Source organism: Peromyscus californicus, unplaced genomic scaffold, assembly GCF_007827085.1.
Source record: "Peromyscus californicus insignis strain IS unplaced genomic scaffold, ASM782708v3 Scaffold_9__1_contigs__length_137607984, whole genome shotgun sequence".
Lineage (NCBI taxonomy): Eukaryota > Metazoa > Chordata > Mammalia > Rodentia > Cricetidae > Peromyscus > Peromyscus californicus.
The window spans coordinates 69281766-69303521 of record NW_026294617.1 but is presented as its reverse complement, the minus strand read 5'-3'; the positions used below and the strand labels follow the sequence as shown (position 1 = coordinate 69303521).

The following is a 21756-nucleotide window of genomic DNA, read 5'->3' as shown; positions in this document are numbered from 1 at the left end:
CTTCTCCAGCCCTTAGCTAGTTAATATTTTTATTTAAAATATTACACAAGGGGCTGGAGAGTTAGCTCAGCCCTTGAGAGCATGGACTGCTCTTCCCGAGGACCCAGGTTCAATCCCCAGTGTCCACGTGGTAGCTCACAACCATCTGTAACTCTAGATCCAGAGGGACCCAACGCCCTCTTCTGGTCTCCATGGGCACCAGGCATGCATGTGATGTACAGATATGTGCAGGCAAAATACCCATACACATTCATTTTTATTTATTATTTATTTATTTTTGGTTTTGGTTTTTTGAGACAGGGTTTCTCTCTGTAGTCCTGGCTGTCCTGGAACTCACTCTGTAGCCCAGGCTGGCCTCGAACTCACAGAGATCCGCCTACCTCTGTCCCCCAAGTGCTGGGATTAAAGGCGTGCACCACCACTGCCTGGCCATCACATCTCTTTTTAAAAGCTGAAATAAAACAGAAAATTACTTTTTTAAAATTATATTAAGTCTAGAATACAGAACAAAGGAGGTAGGGGGACATATTTAAGCTTACAGAGGAAAAGTCCCAAAGGATAAAATCTGCTTCAGAAGAATGAAGAGTGTTTCATCTTCTGGTGCTGGGATGGAAGTTATGCCTCACACACACTAGGCCGGCGCTCCGCTGAGCTGCACCCCCAACCCCAAACAGAGTCTGTACGGTTAACTCCACAGCCTAGACTAGATAGACAATACGCTGGAACAAAGTCCACAGTAAATTAGGTTTTTTTTTGTTTGTTTGTTTGTTTGTTTGTTTTCCGAGACAGGGTTTCTCGGTGTAGCTTTGCGCCTTTCCTGGAACTCACTCTGTAGCCCAGGCTTGCCTCGAACTCACAGAGATCTGCCTGCCTCTGCCTCCCAAGTGCTGGGATTAAAGGCGTGTGCCACCACTGCCCGGCCTTTTTTTTTCCTTTTATAACAAATATACTCATGCTTTTAGAACAGTAATTCTCAACCTCCTTAATGCTTCAACCCTTTAATTCAGTTCCTCATGTTGTGGGGACCCCCAACCATAAAATGATTCCATTGCTGCTTCATAACTGTAATTGTGCTACTGTTATGAATCACAATGTAAACACTTTGGAGATCGAGGTTTGTAAGGGGGTCGTGGCCCACAGGTTGAGCTGCTGCTTTAGAGCACCTGGGCAACTTACTTTTGCACAGTCAAGAGAGGAAGTCAAGCGCAAAATCACTTTAGCACAACAAACAGGAAATACCTACTAAGGACTTTGAATATAAAAGAGGTAGTTAGCAGGACATGGGAAAAAGTTCATTTAATCATAAATAAAATGTAAATTAAGATCAGATATTTTAAAAAGTTGGCCTTAATTTTTCCCACTTTTAGTGTAAATACTTCATTCTGCAGGGCAGGGAGAAAGCCACACAGGGCATGCTTCAACACTGGAAGGCGGTGGCAGCTGAGCATCCCAAACGTCTGAGAGTCAAATGCTGCGGTGGAGGCCTTTTAAGCTCTGATGTGGTCCACAGGTATAAAATTCTACACCGTGAAACTGCTTCACACACAAAACTAAAAACTATTGTATGATACTGCACCAGGCTGTGTATAAGGCATCTGTGAAAACATAATGCCGTTCTGTTTACTCTCCGGCCCATCTTCTAAGGCATCTCATTGTGCATATGCAAATATCCCCTAAACCTAACACACGCATACAAACCCAATATCCAAACCACTTCTGGTCCCAAGAATCTTGTGTAAGGACCACTCACTCCCCGCTTACTTTTTGGAAGCACATCAGGCCATGGCCCTGCGGCGGAGACCTGCAGCCGGCAGGTTGTGGCCCTGCGGCACAGACCTGCAGCCGGCAGGTTGTGGCCCTGCGGCACAGACCTGCAGCCGGCACAGGCCGCGGCCCTGCGGTGGAGACCTGCAGCCGGCACAGGCCGCGGCCCTGCGGCGGAGACCTGCAGCCGGCAGGTTGTGGCCCTGCGGCACAGACCTGTAGCCGGCACAGGCCGCGGCCCTGCGGCGGAGACCTGCAGCCGGCACCAGCACAGGCCGCGGCCCTGCGGCAGAGACCTGCAGCCAGCAGGGACTGGAGTTCAGACCCCTGGGGCCAGGTCAGGGTTAACAGTAATCCTCTTTCTTTGAGAGTTTATTTGTAGGCGAAGCACCCCGCCCCTTTCTCTTTTTCAGTGCTGAGAATGAGCCTAGGGCCTCCCTCATGCTAAGCTATGTACCACTGAGCTATGACCCTAAGCCCACCTTACCCCAGCTTTCCTTGTTTTATTTAAATAATAGGGTCTTGCCAGGTTACCCAGGCAGGCCTTGAACACAGTCTGAGTAGCTAGGGTTACAGCACTACACAACCAGGTCAGCCTGAGACCGACTGTTTCTATTATTAAAAGGAAAAGGCATTTTTTTCCCCCCGTTGTGCTGTTCTTGGGGGAGGTGGTTGGTGGTCGAGCACACAAAGCTAGGAAGATGGATGCCATCTATCGAGGTCTAAGGGTATGGGAGTTAGATGCTTGAGCAGGACCCCAGGGAAGCTTGACTTGTCTTGCACAGGGCTCTGACACACACCCCAGAAGGGTGGCTCTGCCCTGGAGAGAGCAGTGGTGTAGCTAAGGCCCCTTGATGGTGGCTGTATAAAAGGTTAGATGCGATCCACCTGCACAGCTTAGCTAGGTGAAGAGAAGCCTTCAAGGATGACATCTACACTAGAGAGTGTAAAATCCTGGGGGGCAGGGGGAAGGCACACAGGCTGCCACTGGAAGCTGTTTCTGAAGGGTGACATGAACTAGATAAAACCTTTCTTTTACCGGTTTTTTTTAAATGAATATGAGTATCTTGCCTGCTCATATGTATGTGCATTGTGAGCATACAGTGCCTGCAGAGGCCAGAAGGGGGCATCAGATCCCCTGGAACTGGAATTACAGAGGGTTGTGAGCCGCCCTATGAGTGCAAGGAACTGAACCCCAGCCTCTTCGGGAAGATCAGCAGCACTCTGAACTGATGACCCATCTCTCCAGCGCCCAGTTTATAATTTTTCTGATGGAGATCTTTCCTCTTCTTTTCTTTGAAAGCCTTTTCCTGGGTATTTTGGTATTTAAAGAGACAAGACACTTTCAAGTTCACAACATGGATCTCAAAACCCAGTCTGAAAATTTAATCCAGTTTAAGAATGAGTTGGTACGGGTTACTTTTTTTTTTTTTTTTAATTAAAGGGCTGTAGCTGTGCCTGACACATTATAGGCGTTGGAGGAAATATTTAAACTAAATATCACAAAGGGAAAAACCACCTCAAAATAGAAACAAAACCTTAACACACCCTATCAAAGTACACAAGGAGCCAGGTGAGGTAATGTAACCCGAGGTTCCAGTTAACTTGAAAGGCTGAGGCAGGAGAATTACTTGAGTTTGATGCTCGCCTGGGCAACATGGAAAGACAGACTCTTTCTCAAACAAACAAATGAGGAAGTTCTGAAAGGCTCTCGCGCAGGGTGGAACTCCCAGCTGGATTCTCCCAAAGCCTGACCTCTACAGGGTCAAACGGGTCAGAGGTCCCGCCTTCCCGAGGTGTCCGGTGAAATAGTTTCAGCCCTTTATGGTAAGACTATCCGTCCTGCACACTGGCTCCTCATCAGCACCACAGCAGGACTCTCTTCATCAACATTTCCCGAGTTCCTGCTCTATGCCAACTGCCCTCGCCCAAAGACAACAAGAAGCTCCTTTCCTCGTGGCTCTCACCACGCTGACACGTTACTAAGACTAGAGAAAACAAGGACAAATGCAAGGCAGGATGGCGTTAAGTCTACAAGGAGAACAGCGCTAAGAGGGAGAACTGCGAGGCATGTGCCCTCTTCTTCCCGGGCAGGCAGAGCGGCACGCAGACCGCTCCTGAGCAGAAGTCAGCATGGCCGTGGTGGTGCACCTGTAATCCCGGCACTCAGGAGACTGAGACAGGACGACCTTTGTAAATTCCGGGCCAGCCAGGTCTACGCTGAATTCCAGGTTAGCCTGTGCTGTGCTTTAAGACCCTGTCTCAAAACATGAAAACCAACCAACAAACCCAGAAATACAACCTACTGTGTTCTAGCTTCACTTCTGTGGCTGTGATAGAATACCTTGACATAAAGCCCCTTAGGGGAGGTTTATTGGTTTAAAATTCCAGATCCCAGTCCATCATTCTGGGGAAGGCAGGGCAGTACCTTCAAACAGCTAGTCATGTCGCATCCACGGTCAAGAGCACAGAGAAAGAGATGCACACACCCTTACCTGCTAATCCTGATTTACTCAGTGCAAGAGCCCCTGCCTCAGGAATGGTGCTGCCCACAGTAGGCTGGGGCTCCCCACATCAACAAGTGGAATTAAGACAGCCTCCCTCAGACACATCCATAGGCCGACCCAATGTAGACAGCCCCTCATTGAGACTCTCCTCCCAGTTGACTCTAGGTTGTGTTATGTTAACAATTAACTACTTTTGTTTTGTTTTTTTACTCTTTTACTCTTTGGGGGGGCCTGCCACCCAGCTTCCAAATAAATCACACATAGAGGCTTATTCTTATAAATGCCAGGCCTTAGCTTGGCTTGTTTCTTGCCAGCTTTTTTTAATTATCCCATCTACCTTTTGCCTCTGGACTTTTTCCTTTTTCCTTTTTTTTTTTTTTTCTGTATATTTTATGTTCACTCTTACTTACTCCATGGCTGGCTATGTGGCTGGGTGGCTGGCCCCTAGCATCCTCCTCTCCTTCTTCTCTTGCTCTTTCTTTTCCTCCCAGATTTCTCCTTCTATTTATTCTCTCTGTCTGCCAGTCCCACCTATCCTTTTCCTGCCTCGCTATTGGCCAGTCAGCTCTTTATTAGACCAATCAGGTGTTTTAGACGGGCAAAGTAACACAGCTTCACAGAGTTAAACAAATTCAACAGAAAAGAACGCAACACATCTTTGCATCATTAAACAAATGTTCCACAGCATAAACAAATGTAACACATCTTTAATATTCTACAACAAACTATCACACTTAAATACAAAGGATTAGCCAAAGGAAGCAGTCAGGAAGGTCAAGCCAAATGGCAGATGTGAAATCATGGACTGGATGAGTTGCTGTCACTGAAAAACATTGTATTGAAAAGCAAACAAAACCAGGTATATTCCTTTCAGGTCAAAGGCTCTTGTAGTTATGGAGAAGCGGTGTGCATCTCTATCCCAGGAGAGGGCCTGTGATGCAGACCTGTCCAGCCACGGAATCCCACTCCCCTATGGGATTCCCCGCTCCTGTCCACGGTGATTAGCTCACCATGTTAGAAGATGGCCAGCCATAAAATCATGACTTAGGGCAGTCAGTGGTCTCAGCTTCTTCAGTGTGTAGAAAAACACCGCATAAACTAAAAAGGTCAGGAGAAAGACAGGACCCAGAGTGTCCTTATGACATCATTTCAGCCCCAAGATCTGGCCATACCTGAAGCTCACCTTTGGACTTGCAGCAATCAAGGAGGGAAATGCTTTTACTGACGTAGCTTACACTGGGTTCCTGAAATTTGCAACTAGTTTAATATGTCCTCTTTCAGGGAGAGAACTTTATTTTCTGTGCAAGGAAGGGTATAGACAGACAGAAGAAGAGATGTCAGGTCTCCCCAATGTCTAATAAAGCTAGTGAAACAAGCAGGTTTTAGGCATTTGGGAAAGTACAGAAAAATCATTTGAGCTCCTTGGGCTCAGGGACGAAGGGCTATGTGCCTAGACCAGAGTCTAAAACGGAAGAGTTATATAAATCCAACAGCCTACTGTACAGACCTCTAAAGACAGAAGTGGCAGACAAGCGCTGCTTTAAATCATCAAGAAGCTGGGCCTGGCAGCATAGGCCTGTGATCCCAGCTACTCGGGAGGGCTAAAGCAAGAGGTTGTGAGTTCAAGGCCAGCAGGAGCAAATTAGAGAGCCCTTCTCAGAATAAAAAGTAAAGAAGCAAGGGATACAGGTCAGTGATAGAGTGTGCGCTTGCCTAGCATGTACGAGCATACGGGCTCAATCCCCAGTACCACAAATAATGAATTAATATAAAACATCGAGAGCAGTTTGAAGCTAGTTCCATTCCCACATCAATGGTCATCTGTCTTAGGGTTACGACCGCTGTGATGAAGCACCATGACCAAAAGCTACTTGGGGAGGAAAGGGTTCATTTGGCTTTCACTTCCACATCACAGTTCATCATTGAGGGAAGTCAAGGCAGGAACTCAGGCAGGAACCTAAAGGCAGGAGCTGATGTAGAAGCCATGGACGAGTGCTGCTTACTGGCTAGCTCCTCATGGCTTGCTCAACCTTCTTCCTTATAGAACCCAGGACCACCAGCCCAGGGGTGACACCACCCACAATGGGCGGGGCCCTCCCCCATCAATCTTTGATTAAGAAAATGCTCTGCAGGCCTGCCTACAGCCTGATCCTATGGAGGTGTTTTCTCGGTCCAGGCTCCTTCCTCTCAGATGACTCTAGCTTGTGTGAAGTTGACCAGGCATCGGTCACAGATCTTTGCTGAACACTTAAGTTTTAGAGAAACTTAATATTGAACTCTTTATCCTTGATGCCAGACAATCATCTGATGGTGCTTTCGAGAAAGCGTAAAAGCTGTCAAGCAGCTGTGCCCATTAAGGTCCCATCTAGCAGATGTCACAGCAAAACAAATTGCTGGAGCTCAAGGGATCACTGCAAAAGCCCCAAAGCTCAGATTCTGCTGTTTGCATACTTCAAAACTCTAATCAGTTTGTCACGGGTAATAATGCCAACCTTGGTCTAAATGAGAGCTTCAAGTCTCAGTCTATGAATCAGTAAGATGCTTGTGTGGCAGTGTGCTGGAGTATAAAAATAGCAGCTTAAGGATAAGTAGGCACCAGGTCTCCTGCTGGTGAGAGGAACAGTGCCTCTGCCTCCCCCCCTCTTCCTTCTACAAGCAATCACCAAATACCTACCGTCTGCCCAGTATTCCAGTGCTGTATGTATGCCCAAGGCCAGGAGGCTTCCTCTCCACCCCCAACAAAAAAAGTCAAATCTCAGTTTACATCTGGACAATTTACTGGGTAGGATGTAAAATAAAAGATGATGTATTAATGCAACAACTAGATGTTGTTGCAACTCCCAGGAAACGATACCCACCCACCCCCCACGTCCATACCTCCCTTCCCTGACCACGCCACCTTCGCATTGCCAGGACCCTAGTCGCTGACAACGACTAAGACCCAAACCACATAACCCGATGGCTTGGCTTCAAGCTCTAGCTCTGCAACAGCATTAGGATCCTTGCCAAGATTTACCTTCTGCCATCTGTAAAATGGAAACAGTACTTACTGCACTAGGTTGATTGGCTGGACTAAATAAGTTAGTGTATTTGAAGCCCCCGACACAGTGTCAGGAGCCAAATGCTCAAAAAAGAGAACGTGTAATTGGCACAACAAGTCGAAGTCCTAAGCTCTTTTCAGCTCTAGAAGTTTGTGCAGTCTACAGTAGGGTAACAACGCAGGATAGCAAATATCCAAAACAGCTCAAAGCTCTCCAGCCCCTGAAGCTACACCACCAGAGAGAAGTCAGCAGCGGCCGTGCCAGCCCCTAATCATCAGCTAGACATCGGGTCAAGAGAAGCATAGCTATCTTCATTTTGTAGATAAGGCCAAGGACGAGACTGGAGAGGGAGGTTAAATGACTCAATGTCACACTGCTGAGAAGCAGTGGACCTGATTCTACCGTTCGTGCCCGCCTCAGTGTCTTTCTCTGCCTCCCATAATACTGCAAGCACTCAACTGTAAATAACACTGATGTTTTTCCGGATCTTTAAAACGACGGGAACAAGACCTCTTTCCTAGAGAAATAAGTTGGCATCGTCATTCAACTGCCCACAATTTGACGCTCCTGCGTTCTCCGCCGCTAATGACCTCCTCTAGCAACCTGTCCTCCCTCTCCAGCAGCCGCCAGCCTTAGAGGCCTCGGTGTGCCAGTGTTCGCCCGCGGCCGCTCAGACACAGCCCCCTCGGCGGAGTGCACGCTCGCACTCTCCCCCTACGCCTCCAAAAGCCCACCGCAAGTTTCCCGGACCCTGAGACCCACGCCGAACACCTCGGGCCGGCTTACCCTCCGGCAGGGCCCAAGAATCAAGCCAAACAGACGAAGGAAAGGCAGGTGACGCAACAAGGCCTCCTGCTTCAGGGCCAGCCCCAGGCTGCGCGCCACGACCGCGACCCCCGCGTGGGATCCCACGGTGGGCACCTCCGCGCCCCCGCACTAGCCAAGCCAGGGCGCCGGGCAGGCTCCCGAGGCCAGGCGCCGGCGCCCCGCATCCGCGGGGAAGGATAGGCACGGCGGGAGGGCCTCGGGTACCCAGCGGCTCCCGCCCGCAGCAGCGCCCGAGCATCCGCGCAGTCCCGCCGCACCCTCCGCCTCCACCACTGCGCCTCCTTCCACGGCGCCGCAGGCTGCGGAGGCGGCGGCGGCGGCCTGCGGGAGGCGAGCGGCCGCTTACCCGCGCGCGACTCCTCCGACGCTGCCCACTCCTGAGCCTGCCGTTGCGCCGGACCTTCCCGGCGGGTCCCAACGCGCAGTCCTCCACCTTCAGTCAGGAATCAATGGCTGGGGCGCAGATTGGTGACATCACTGGCGCGCCGGCGTGGGAGGGAGGCCCATGTGATGCATCCCTCTTTTGTTTGAGCCCTGGGAAAATGAGGGTGTTTGTGGCTCCGTCTGCCTTAATAGCTCGCCATCTGAGGAGGGCATTTTTGTGTGCATGGTGGGAACCAGGTACTTGGTGTCAGGACACTGCGGTTTTGCTCGGGGCCTCGATTCTACTCCCCAGTCCCCCTTAATGGGGTTTGGTTGGAAGACCCGAGAATATGTATAGATACAGCCTTGGAGACCACAGAACTGGTTGTCAGTGTGCTATAACCAGTAGACTTTGGATGATTTGGGAAAAAGCAACATAATGAGATCTAGAGAGATGGCTCCGGGGCCAAGAGCACCAGCAGCTCTTCCAGGGGGACGCCCTGTTAGATTCCCAGCACCTGCATGGGGGCTCACAACCATCTGTAACTCCAGTTCCAGGGAAATCGTCGTATGCGCCCTCTCCTGGCCTCCACTGGCACTGCACACGTGTGGTACACAGACATACTACATGCAAAAACACCCGTGCTCGTCAAATAAACCAACATAACGAACACATCTTCAAGTTGACACCCACCAGAAAAACATACTTCCAATGAACCTTTCGTCACTTTGTAAGTGGTCCCAGTCTTCTACTGTCGCCTTCCCCTCAGTAATTACTCCCGTCTTGAATTTGCATTTACACAGCTACAACATAATTTATTTTCACATCTTATCACTAAGCAACCCATTTTTTATTAGTTGTGTGTCTATTTCCTGGGGCTTTCATTTTCACAAACCTGTTAAGTGTCACCTCTCATAAGCTGCATACTGCACATTTTCACTGTTAGAGGACAGTTTATTATGTATTTATTATCTATGTATCCCTTCTCTAACTATGTAAACACAATTTTCAGTCTTCTATTTCCAAATGTGACTATGATCACTGTCTTCTGGTGCCATTGTATAAAAACTTCTTGAGTATTTTTATCTAGATGCAAGACTGATGGGTCTTTGGTATGTTAATGGTCCATTTTGTAGCTTAAGTACCTAATTTTTATAGAAAGTATTTATACCATGTTGTATAGTGATTTCTTCCTCTTGTTAAGACTCAGGGACTAAGCCTGGTGTGGTGACATGCACCTTTAACCCCAGCACTTGAGACAGAAGCAGGCAGATCTCTGAGTTCAAGTCCAACCTGGTCTACAAAGTGAGTTCCAGGATGGCCAGGGCTACGCAGAGAAATCCTGCAACCAAAAGAAAAAAGAAAGAAAGAAAAGAAAAGACTCAGGGAATTAACAAAACTTGTAAAGCTCAGGAGGCTCCTGAAACTTACAAGATTTACAAGCCCCCCCCCCCCCATTACATAACCAGTAATGTTGCTGGGAGAGAAGACACGACTGGCTGGCTGCTCTGCCTTCCCTATGTGCAGAGCTCCAGGGATGCAGCTTTTGTGGCTTGTCACCTATGCTGGGTGAGCTTTTGAGTGATTTGTTAAGTGTCACCTCTCATAAGCTGCATACTGCACATTTTCACTGTTAGAGGACAGTTTATTATGCAAGTAACCCCAGTAAACTCAGGTTTGTCCAGTTGGACTTCGGTACAGTCAGGACTTTGGCCTGTCATTCATCCCCTATCTCAAGTGAGCAGATGTTTGCATCTCCACAGGAGAAGTCACAGAACATTTACTTACAGCTAGTATTTATGCTTTCTCTAATACCTCAGATCTTTTTTTTTAAGAGTTTATTATGTATGCAGTGTTCTGCCTGCATGCCAGAAGAGGGCGCCAGATCTCATTACAGATGGTTGTGAGCCACCATGTAGTTGCTGGGAATTGAACTCAGGACCTTTGGAAGAACAGCCAGTGCTCTTAACCGCTGAGCCATCTCTCCAGCCCTAATACCTCAGATCTTAACTTTTGTTATCGAAAAGTAAGGTGGTTGGCAAAGAACATTTCCTGTCTCCAAGCGGGTTCTTGTCACACCCTCCTCCAAGAATGGAGTAGGCAGATAAAGCAGAGTGTACAAATAGGAGGTACCTTACTGTTGATTCAGGATCAACAACCTTAAGTGGAATAAAAACAACTTTAAAGAAATTACCACGTGGGACTTAACAAGTCAAATGGAACAGGTTTGGACTCTGGGACCAGCAGGGGGCCTGCAAGAAGCATTATAGCCCTGAGAAGGCTTTCAGCGAGCTTTGGGGTCCCAACCAACAGCAGTGCCTTGCAGAACAAGTTTTCAGATCATCAACAGGAATAACCGTAACAGCAGGCACATCTCTTGTGGGTCTTAGGGGCTAAGGGCAGCTGCAGAGGCAAGCTCCCTTTTACAGCTGAAGTGCGGTGTCTTAGAGTCTGAGGCAGGAATGGGTGAGGCTGGCTTGGGCAAACACCCTACTCAGAGGAGAAGCTCCAGGTGGCAGAAGCCTTAGGCACATGGAGCCCCTGGCAAGTCCATCCCGGTGAGTCTTGAAGACAGTCTTGCTTCTCTGAAGAGTGAGCCCGCTGAGAGCCAGACCCTGAAGTCTTTAGGCTTCCTCTGAAAACGGCAGGGGCGCCTGGAGATCAGCGCACCCCTCCCCGCCCTCCACCCTCAGACCCCAGCCTGAGCCAGAAGCTGGACCCTGAACCCTTCCGTGCCTTCTTCCTCCAATAATTCTGTGATTCTGTCTATGTGTATGAATTTATAGGGTGCCAGCTGGGCCCTGATTGACAGATTGTGGGTATGCAAATAAGATGGGGGAGAAGAAAAAAAAAAAAGACCAATCGGGAAAGAACTGTCAACCGGGGAAGAATCATAAGCCCGCTGAAAGTTGCCAAAAGTTAACAGGAAGGTAGGCAGGGCTCTGCCTCTCTCTACAGCTGTGTGAAAACAGACTCTTGTAAGAAAGTTGTCCTTTTCCTGGTTGCCATGGTGATCTTACAGGCTATCACCTGCTTCCCTTTAGCAGCCGCTGGGGCTGCTTCAACAGCTATCAGCATTCTGGAGCCTACTGGCTGCCAGAAATTTCCACATCCGGGTCCAGGAAGAGCACCTACTAACAATAGGTGTTAGATGGAATCCCATCCTGGCCTTATTATCTACCCTTAAACATCTCTTCTACTTAGGATAGGTTGTCTGCAGTCCTCTGCTGTGAAATGGATTTCAGGGCTGAGCAAGGAAAAAGATATGACCTGGAGATGGCTGTAGCGATGACAAGATGGCACATTTTATTTGGGCCAATTTTGCACTGCAAGGGAGACCCCTTCCTCTCAACATAAGATCCAGAGATTCTGGGAGTGAGGAGAGCCATCCAAACGTTAAGGAAAATGTGGAAACTCCAGGGGAAAGAATTTACCATCATAGTGTCCAGCAGTCTAAGGGTGAACGGTCTGGGGTATAAGTGGGGTACCAAGACCAATTGCTCTTTGGGGTAAGAGGTTTATTAGTAGAGTTATTAATGTTGTGGTCAGACAGCAACATGGGCGGGGCTCTGATGAGAGTTCAGGATCCCATAGCAGAGTGGGGAACGGCTTCTTACAGGTCTTAAAGGAAGGCAGAAGTATGTGTCATATAGTCAAGCTGTCGTTGACTCCTGGGCATCAGGGGGAAGGTAGGAACTTCCTGGGTGATGACCATTCTGAGGGTCTGCGGAGGAGGGGCATGTTAAGTTAAGACATACCCATTATACAGGAGGAAGATGTATTGCCACCAGCAGCCCTTTGATGTCCCAGAAGTCTGAAGGAAAAAGGCATCTGTCAGTCTCCTGGAATCCAGACGTCTGGAGAGACTGTTTATAGACTCAGATGGGTTCTCTGTACGGTGTCTGTCTCTCCCTGTAGCAGAAGGGATCCTGGAATCAAGTATGAGGATGGAGAGTGAGATGGCCGGGGAGCCAGACCAGAGCCATGACAGGTTTTAATAGTCCTGCCAGGGACCGGGCCTTAGTTTCGGTTTACTATAACTGTCTGGAGCTGAGCAAGCAGTTCTCCGGAAGACCACAACTCAGGGGCAACCAATCAGCAGGCACCTCCAGCCTTCAGCTAGCTAAAGATAGCTTTCCTTATCCTGCAGCCAGAAGGTTCCCAACCACTAGATTCTCCCACCAATCAGTCCCTTGACTAATCTTTCCTCCACCAATCAGCACCAGGTTAATCCCTCCTCCCTGGACTTCCCCTAACTCTGCTTAAAAGGAGCTTGTGACCTCCCTTCGGGGTCGCTATTTGCCACCCCAACATGTTGGAAATAATAAATGCTCTTGTTGATTGCATACGTGACTGATGGTCTTTCTTGGCGGCTTCTTTCGGACCCTAACGGAGAGGGCTACAGATGAGCACAACTTCAACAGTGTCTGTCTGGTCTGGGATTTAGCATTTCTTCCCTTGCATCCTGGTGGAAAAAACCTGAGGAAAAAAACCAGTTAGGCGACTTTGTCCCAGACCTTGTCTGGGACTGGCCAACTGGCTGCCTCATCCTAAGTCTGGGATTTGAGGTCCCCTTCATGGGGAAGGGTTAGGGTTGATCAAAAACAACTGCAAAAATTGGTGGTTAGCACCTCAAGGCTGCCCAGTTGGGGGGGGCGGGGCGTGCCGAAAAGTACAAGAATACATCCTGTGGAAGGGGAGTCATCATAGGTGTTCAGGAGTTTAGCAAGGCAAAGAGGTGGGTATACATCATGAGGTTACAAGTTCAGCATAGGCTGAAAAAACTTGGTTTGCAGAATACATTAGGCTTGGGAGATAGAAATTTATTCCTGTAAGGTATGGAGACTTAATAACAATGTATCACCATGTGGCTCCTGTTTGGGTTTCACACTTACCGGGGAGCAGGTTACAGATTCACAGAGGGGTGGGGGACTTGCCAGTAGCTGAGAGTCTGGGGAGAGAGGGAAAGACTGCTGTAGGTGAGTGTGGCTGGATTAGCCTGCAGCCCGGAATCTAACAGCGGGGACTTTGTGACCCAGGAACTGCCCAGCTGCGGAACTTACCTGATCTGTAACTAGCAGGTTTTGTCACAGGCTCATAAGATCCAGGCAAATATGGCGGGCGAGTGGCTAAAGATCTGCTTACTTGGGCAAAGTTTAAAACACTTAGATGGGGGCTGGGGTGGGGCCCGATGTTTCTGAGTCAAGGAGCACCCTTGAACCTAGGAACTCAAAACCAGCCTAGGAAGCATAGCAAGAGCTCATCTATAGCAAAACAAAACCCTTCTTGAATATGCAAACGTCTGGGCTTAGTGCTGTTGACAAACTTCTGATCTGATAATCCCAGTCTGTTGTGAAGAAATAAGCAAGCAAGGGGCCCGCCCATTGGCCCATCCTTGTTCCGTTTATACAGAGGTGGTTCCTCATGTTTCGTCCATTGTTTTAGTAGAGTGTTGGTCTAACTTTCTCGTGTAATATGAACATGTTCTTTGTCAATTTTATTGCAAGTTCTCTCCCATTTGTGTCTTTTCACTTTCTACTTTAAAAATAGATATTCTTAACTTTGAATTTTTTGTCTTTTTTTTAAAAGTGGTTTCTTTTTGGCCTCACAGGTTATTTAAACAGCATGCTCAGGGATAGAGGTGTCATTCAGTGGTAGGGTGCATTCCAGGTATACACACACAAGGCTTTGAGTTCAGTTTCCAACATCAGCCATTAAAAATAAAATTGAAAGCAAATTGCTTATTTCTATAACTATAGAGATTTAAAATTAGCCTCTACTATAATTGTCTTATTATCACTGCATACTTTTTTTTTTTTTTAAAGATTTATTTATTATGTATACAGCATGTGTGCCTGCAGGCCAGAAGAGGGCACCGGATCTCGTTACAGATGGTTGTGAGCCACCATGTGGTTGCTGGGAACTGAACTCAGGACCTCTGGAAGAGCAGTCAGTGCTCTTAACCTCTGAGCCATCTCTCCAGCCCCCCACTGCATACTTTTTATAATACTTTTCTTTTCAAAGTCCTTTTTGCTTGGTAGCCCAGCCTCAGTTTCAGGCAAGCCAGAGCTACAGAGCAAAGAGGTTGGCAGCAAACACCTTTGGTCCCAGCACTAGGGAAAGAGAAGCATTCCAATCTCTGATCTAGCCCAGCCAGGTCTACATAGTGAGCACCAGCCACCAGAACTATATAGTGAGACCCCACCTGGGAGAGATGTACGCTTTTAATCCCAGCACTCAGGAGGCAGAGGCAGGCCGATCTCTGTGAGTTCCAGGCCAGCCAGAACCACACATTGAGACCCTGGCTCTAAATAAATAAATAAATAAATAAATAAATAAATAAATAAATAAATAAATAAAATGGAAGAACGATCAGTAAAGATTCCTGTTGTCACTTTTAGGTCTCCACATATTATCACACACACTGGTCCATATTCACATATGAGCATGTACACACTCACACCCCTTGCACACACCCCAAACCTGTAAGCAGATGTTTCTCTGCCACCCACCAGTTCCCAAATAACCACTCAGAGGCTTAATATTACTTATAAATGCTCAGTCGATAGCTCAGGCTTCTTACTAGCTAACTCGTACACTTAAATTAACCCATATTTCTATTTATACTTTGCCCCGTGGCTCATGGCTGGTTACCTTATTTTTAACATGTCCTTCTTGCTCAGTGGCTGGCATCTCTCCCAACACTGCCCTCCTTCCCATCTTTCTGAGTTTGGCTTTCCTGCCTAACTTCCTGCCCAGCTACCAGCCTATCAACTTTTTATTAACCGATGAGAGCAATACATATTCATTGTGTAGAAAAGGATTGTTCCACAGCAAAAACCCAAAAGTAGAAGATAAAACCAAACAGGGTGCAGTGGTTCATGTCTGTAATCCCAGCACCTGGGAGGGGAAAGGAAGAAGATCAGGGGTTAAGAGCATCCTGGGCTACAGAGTGAGTTTTGGTCTACCCTGGAACACATGACACCTTGTCTTTAAAGGAACAAATCAGGGCGCTGGAGTGATCGCTCAGCAGTTAGAATAATGGCTGCTCTTCCAGAGGACCAGGGTTAGAATCCCAGCACCCATATGGTGGCTCACAACCATCTGTAACTCCAGTTCTAGGGGATCCAGCTTCCTCTTCTGGCTCCTGTAATGTATGCATGTGGTAATCAGATATACAAGTAGGCAAACCACTCATACACATAAAGTAAAAAGAAATAAATGGATCACTGGATAAACAGGTAAGCAGACAGACAGCTCAGTTTGCTCCCCCGCCCCAATACAATAGACCTGAGACCTCTCTGCAGTGGGAGAGGCAGGCATAAGGGAGTGCAGTATAGTGAAGGGCCCAGGCCTTCACTACTTTAAATCAACTTTTAATCGATCTTCCCATTTCTAACTCTGACTTTATCTTCACTCTGGAGTCACTAGGTGTCAGAGCCATTCAACCTGGCTTCTTCAGTGGGTATTAATTTGCTTCTCCTATGAGAATGTCCTCAGCTTCTCTGTGATGTCATTCATTGTTCAGTTTCTAATTATAATGTCTTTCGTTTTTTTTCTGTTGGGGTGTCCCAGTCACAGCTTATGGACTAGGTTTTCTTTTTCTCACTTATTAGAATTGCCACATTTAACTGCTATAAACTAAACTATTTATATGTGGCTCTCTTCCTGGATTTCATTAGGTATCATTGTTCGCTTACTTAGGGCTGAGCGTTCAAGCATTCACCAGTCGATTCTTCTCAGAATCTGTATACCTTCTTTGGTGAGATAAACACAGGCAAAACACACATATAAACAATTACAACTTTTTGAAAGACAGCAATAGTTGACTCTTTAAAAAGACTGAGAAAGGTTGTTCTGGTGGGATGGTGAGTCTGGAGTTTATTTTGGTTAAAAAAATTGATCTAAAGGCATGCAACACCACTACCAGGCTGGTTTTTTTTTTTTTAAAGTGAAATCTTATGTAGCCTAAGCTGTCCTCAGAGTTGCTATATATGGGTAGATGACCTTGAACTCCAGCTCCCAGGTGCTGAGATGACAGGCATGTGCCATTGTGCCCATAGAAAGCTGATGCACCAACTTTCCTCTTCTTTATTTTCCTTTGTGGTACTATATTGGTTGCCTTTAATCCCAGCAGGCACATCGAAGCCAGCCTGGTCTACAGATCGAGGTCTAGGACAGCCAAGGCTACACAGTGAGACCCTGTCTTGAAAAACAAAACAAAACAAAAATCCAACCCAAATAACAAAATAAAACAAATAACTTAAAATGAAACCCTCAGCTTTGTGGAAATATGATAAAATCCAAGGCTAGTTTCAGGTTAGCCTTGGCAGTTTAGCAAGACTGATTCAAAAACAAACGAGTGAAATTCATAGATTTACCTATTCTAGATCTTTTTTTTTTTTTTTTTTGGTTTTTCGAGACAGGGTTTCTCTGTGTAGCTTTGCGCCTTTCCTGGAACTCACTTGGTAGCCCAGGCTGGCCTCGAACTCACAGAGATCCGCCTGGCTCTGCCTCCCGAGTGCTGGGATTAAAGGCGTGCGCCACCACCGCCCGGCAATTCTAGATCTTTTACGTTAGTGGAATCATATGACTTTCACTTGTTTGTTTTTTAATCAGTCTTGCTAAACTGCCAAGGCTAGCCTGAGACTAGCAATCCTCCTGCCTCAGCATCCTCAGTGTTGGGGTTATAGTTATGGACTACCACACCTAGTGTCAAGACAAGATCTTTTATAATGGCTTCTTTGCTATCACAGGACATCTTTGAGGATCAGCAACGCTGTAGCATATACACCAGTAGATGAAAGTATCCTGGAGATTCCACAACAGTGTTCCACGTGCTGATGCAACACATTTGTTTATCTGTTTCTGAAATGTTTCATCATCTCTAGTCTTTGGAATTCTGGATAACACCACTATGAATGTTTGTGTGTTTTTGAATGAAAATGTTTTCATATCTTCGTGTAGATATTTTCATTTTTTTCCTTGTGAGAGGGAACTAGAAGGAGAATTTCTGAGTTAGATGATAATCCTACGTTTAACATTTTGAGGGACTGCCAAAGTGCTTCCCGGGTGTTGGGAACACTTTACATCCCCATCTGCACTGTACACGGGTACTGGTTCTCCACATCCCTTCCAACACTTGCTAATGTCTTTTTGAGGATCACCACCTGGTCTAGGCAAATCCACTGCAGGTGGGTGAGAACTGATCGTAAGGGACTGTGACGCCAGAGGCCGACTGACCCAGGGCTATGCTCAGTATGACTGGTTAGAGACTTGGTCACAAGACCCCTGTGATTTGGGCCAGAGAGGCTGGACTAATACAGTGACCAGAACAAAATCAGTTTTCATTCATACTGGAATGAGTCTGGTTTATCTTGATCTCATATGAAAGGCATCAAGCAGATTCCTGACCGTCACAGTACTAGGGTCTGGTCTAAAAACTTTGATCTTCCACTCTATGGTTTCGGTTTAGCTTGGATCTCTACACTGTGGAGGTGATGTGTGGTCTCTTTCTTTTTTTTTTAATAGCTTTTTAAAAAATATGCCGGGCGGTGGTGGCGCACGCCTTTAATCCCAGCACTCGGGAGGCAGAGCCAGGCGGATCTCTGTGAGTTCGAGGCCAGCCTGGGCTACCAAGTGAGTTCCAGGAAAGGCGCAAAGCTACACAGAGAAACCCTGTCTCAAAAAACCAAAAAAAAAAAAAAAAAAAAAAAATATTTGTTTATTATGTATACAGTGTTCTGCGTCCATGTATGCCTGCAAGCCCGAAGAGGGCACTAGATCTCATAGATGGTTGTGAGCCACCCTGTGGTTGCTGGGAATTGAACTCAGGACCTCTGGAAGAGCAGCCAGTGCTCTTAACCTCTGAGCCATCTCTCCAGTCCCAACATGTGATTTCAATCTGCCTTTGGTTGGCATTTCCCTAAGGAATTGATGTATTCCCTCCCGGAGGGTGAAAAGAAATTCCTAAGGATAAGGAAGCTAATACATTTCACAGGCCTGGACTACTTAGAACGTTAAGTGACTCACAAACCTCCCCAGGGTTATGGAAGCAGTAAGCAATGGCTGGAGGAGACTCTGGTGGAGCTGCCTGTAAGTTGTTCAGAGTTTGGGGATACAGCTTTTGTAAATCACCACGGCTGACGTGGGCTTCTAGTCTCCCATGCTCTGATGAGTAACCCTAATAAACTCATGAGTTCATCAAGCCAGGCTTGCTTGACTGAGATTGCTGTTTTAGTCTGCTGTGGGTACTCTGTCTGGGGTGAATAGAAATTTGTTCATAATTCCCCTGGAAAAGTCACACAACTACTGATAGGTGTTTGTATATCTCCTGGAAGAGTTTGTCTTCAAACCCTTTGTCCATAGTGTTAATGGCTGGCTGTCTCCTTGTTAAAGTATGAGTTATTTATCAGATATGGGATTTGCAAATATTTTCCTCCAGCTTAAGGTCCACCCCCACTCTCCTACATCTTTTTCAGATGAGGTCTTAGTCTGTAGCACAGGCTAGCCTCAGACACATGGAAATCCTCCTGCCTTAGCCCATAGGGATGAATCAGCATGGGCTCTCCACTTTCTTGAAGCTTAAGGTTCACTGGAGTGCCATGCACACTGAGCAAGCACTCTACCACTAAGCCGGCCCTACCAGCCCCCAAATTGATTCTTACTGCCCTTTTATTTTTTGGTGTGGGTGTGCTGGTATGCACACATGCAGAGGCCGGAGCAAGACATTTGGTGTCTTCCGCTGTTGCTGTCTGCCTTATTGACTTGAGACAGGGTCTCTCAGCAGACCGGGAGCTTGTCTTCATGGCTGGATCAGCTGGCCAGCAAGCTCTTGTCTCTCCCTCCTTTGTGCTGGGCTTACAGGCACGTGAAACCATGGGGGTTTTCATGTGGGTGCTGGATCTTCATGCTTACAGAGTGGGGGATCTTATCCAGTGAGCCATTGTCCAGCTCTGTGTTTGTGTTTTTTGAGACAAAGTTCAGGCTGAACAGGAAGTCACTATGTAGGCCATGCTGACTTTGAACTTACTGAAATCTTCCTGCCTCATCCAGAGTGCTGGGATCATACCACCTACACTACTACATATAGCTTGCCAAAGACTTTTGGGTTCTATAATTTATTCTAAGTTTTTTTTTTTTTTTTTATAGAGCTAACTCTTACATTAGGTCTGTTATAGTTTCTGCATTGGGGTGATATGGGGGCCCACAGAGACTCCCTAGTAAGGCCTTACTCAAGGTCAGAATGTCTGAGCTTGCTTTACCTAGCAGGGCTGCATAACAGGATGATTTGGCCAAGGGCGTGGTTTTCAGGTGTTTTGAGGGGTCTACACTTGTTGGTACTTTATACCTCAACCTTGAGAGGGGGATATCTTTTGCTCCTCCCCTTGCTGGTGTATAAAAAGCCCATCATGATTAAAGTTGAAGCGAGTGGGTATTGACCCAGGGCCCTCCCAAAGCTATCTTATGTCTCTGTCTTTTTCTACACCTATATTTCTATCTTAAACTTCATTCCTCTCTCCTCTCCCAAAGAACCCTTTGATAGGTTGGAGCTGGACTCTGTCAGGGTGAAAAAACAGATCCAGCTTAATTATTCTGAACATTGCTGTCCAGTTGGCTCAGCACTGTTGGTTGAAATGTTCCTTCTTTATTCATTTGCCTTGATAACCTTGTCAAAAGTCAACCATAAGTGTAAAGGATTGTTAGTAGATTCTCGGTTTGTTCTATTGACCATCCTTATGTCAACACCACATTTAATTATTATTATATTTCCATTGAGAAATTAGATGTGGGAAGTGGAGTCTTCCAACTTTGTTACTTTCTAATATCAAAGTAATTTTTATACATTTCCCCTGTCATGTTTGTCTTTCAGAAATACATATCTATCATACACATGCATATATATTTTTTAAGACAGAGTTTGACGAATCCCAGGTGAGGCAGGGAGTTCTAAGCCCAGGTTAGGGACCTGGAACTCTACTTGGTTTGGCCTGTGTACACATTGCTCTCCTAACAGGGTCCCTACCAACCTGGGACGCTTACCTGAATCTAACTGCACATATACCCAACTTCAAACAATGGGCAGAACTTGGGGCTCTGTGCATGTTAAGCAAGTACTCCACATGCAGTCCCTACAGGGTCAGTTCAGTGCAGAAATCTTTGTGAATCTGATTTTGCTTCTTTCTTTCTCTGTCTCTCTCTGCCTCAGTTTCCCCCACTTTCCTCATAGTCCAGACGAATCTTGAACTCCACATCTTCCTTCCTTCATCCCCAAGTGCTGGGATTAGAAGTGTAACACCACATCCTGCTACTTTTTCACATTCTGTCGTTTTTTTTTTTTTTTTTTATTATAGTAGTGTTTGTTGAAGCTGTCCTTATAAGTTTTGAAGCTACATTAGAGGTCTGATCCTTTAGAAAAACGGATATCCACCTGAAGAAAATGAAATGAGATCAACTTCTCTTACTCTGCACAAAAATCAACTCAAAGTCTATCTTAATTTAAAACCTGAAACACCTAATGGCAAACATTTCAGAATTGTAGGCGGACTTTTCTATCCCCAAATAACCACACAGAGACTTAATATTAATTATAAAAGCTTGGCTGAGAGCTTAATCTTGTTTTTAGCTAGCTCTTGTAACTTAAATTAACTATTTCTACTCATGCATGTGCTGCCCCGAGGCTCACTCACCTCATGTGCGCACTTCCCAACCTGCTCACGCTGCCTCTCATGGCGTCTCCTCAGACTCTGCCCTTCTTCTCCTCAGTGTTCTCTCTGCCCAGAAATCCTGCCTAGCCACCAGCCAATCAGCTTTTTATGAACAATGAGAGCAACACATGTTCACAGTGTACAGAAGGATTATTCCGCAGCACAGAATAAATGAGTGGGCAAGAACTTCCTGAATAGAACCACAGTAGCACAGGAGATAGCCCCACGAATTGGCAAAAACAATTACAGGAAATTGAAGAGCTGCCCAGCAAAGAAACTCTCAGCAGAGTGGACGACCACAGAATGGCAAGGAACCTTTGCCTGCTATACTTTAGACAAGGGTTGATACACAGACTATATAAAGAACTGCAAAAGTTGGACACCAAAACCAAGATTGCCAACTGGTAAATGGGTTCACGAACTGAACAGACAGTCCTAATAAATTTTTTGTTTGTTTGGTTTTTTTTTTTTTTCAAGACAAGTTTTCTCAGTGTAGTTTTGGTACCTGTCCTGGATCTTGCTCTGTAGACCAGGCTGGCCTCGAA

General features: G+C 46.6%; 1 long non-coding RNA gene across 1 annotated transcript; it reads right to left on the bottom strand.

Moving 5' to 3' along the window:
* Positions 1 to 11692: 11692 nt before the first annotated feature.
* On the bottom strand, positions 11693 to 21330 carry LOC128105731 (uncharacterized). The gene is made up of 4 exons (XR_008216469.1): positions 21194 to 21330; positions 13400 to 13455; positions 12854 to 12983; positions 11693 to 12433 (listed from the first exon to the last, which is right to left on the bottom strand). It is a non-coding gene; the product is annotated as an uncharacterized LOC128105731 (long non-coding RNA).
* Between the last annotated feature and the right edge of the window lie 426 nt (positions 21331 to 21756).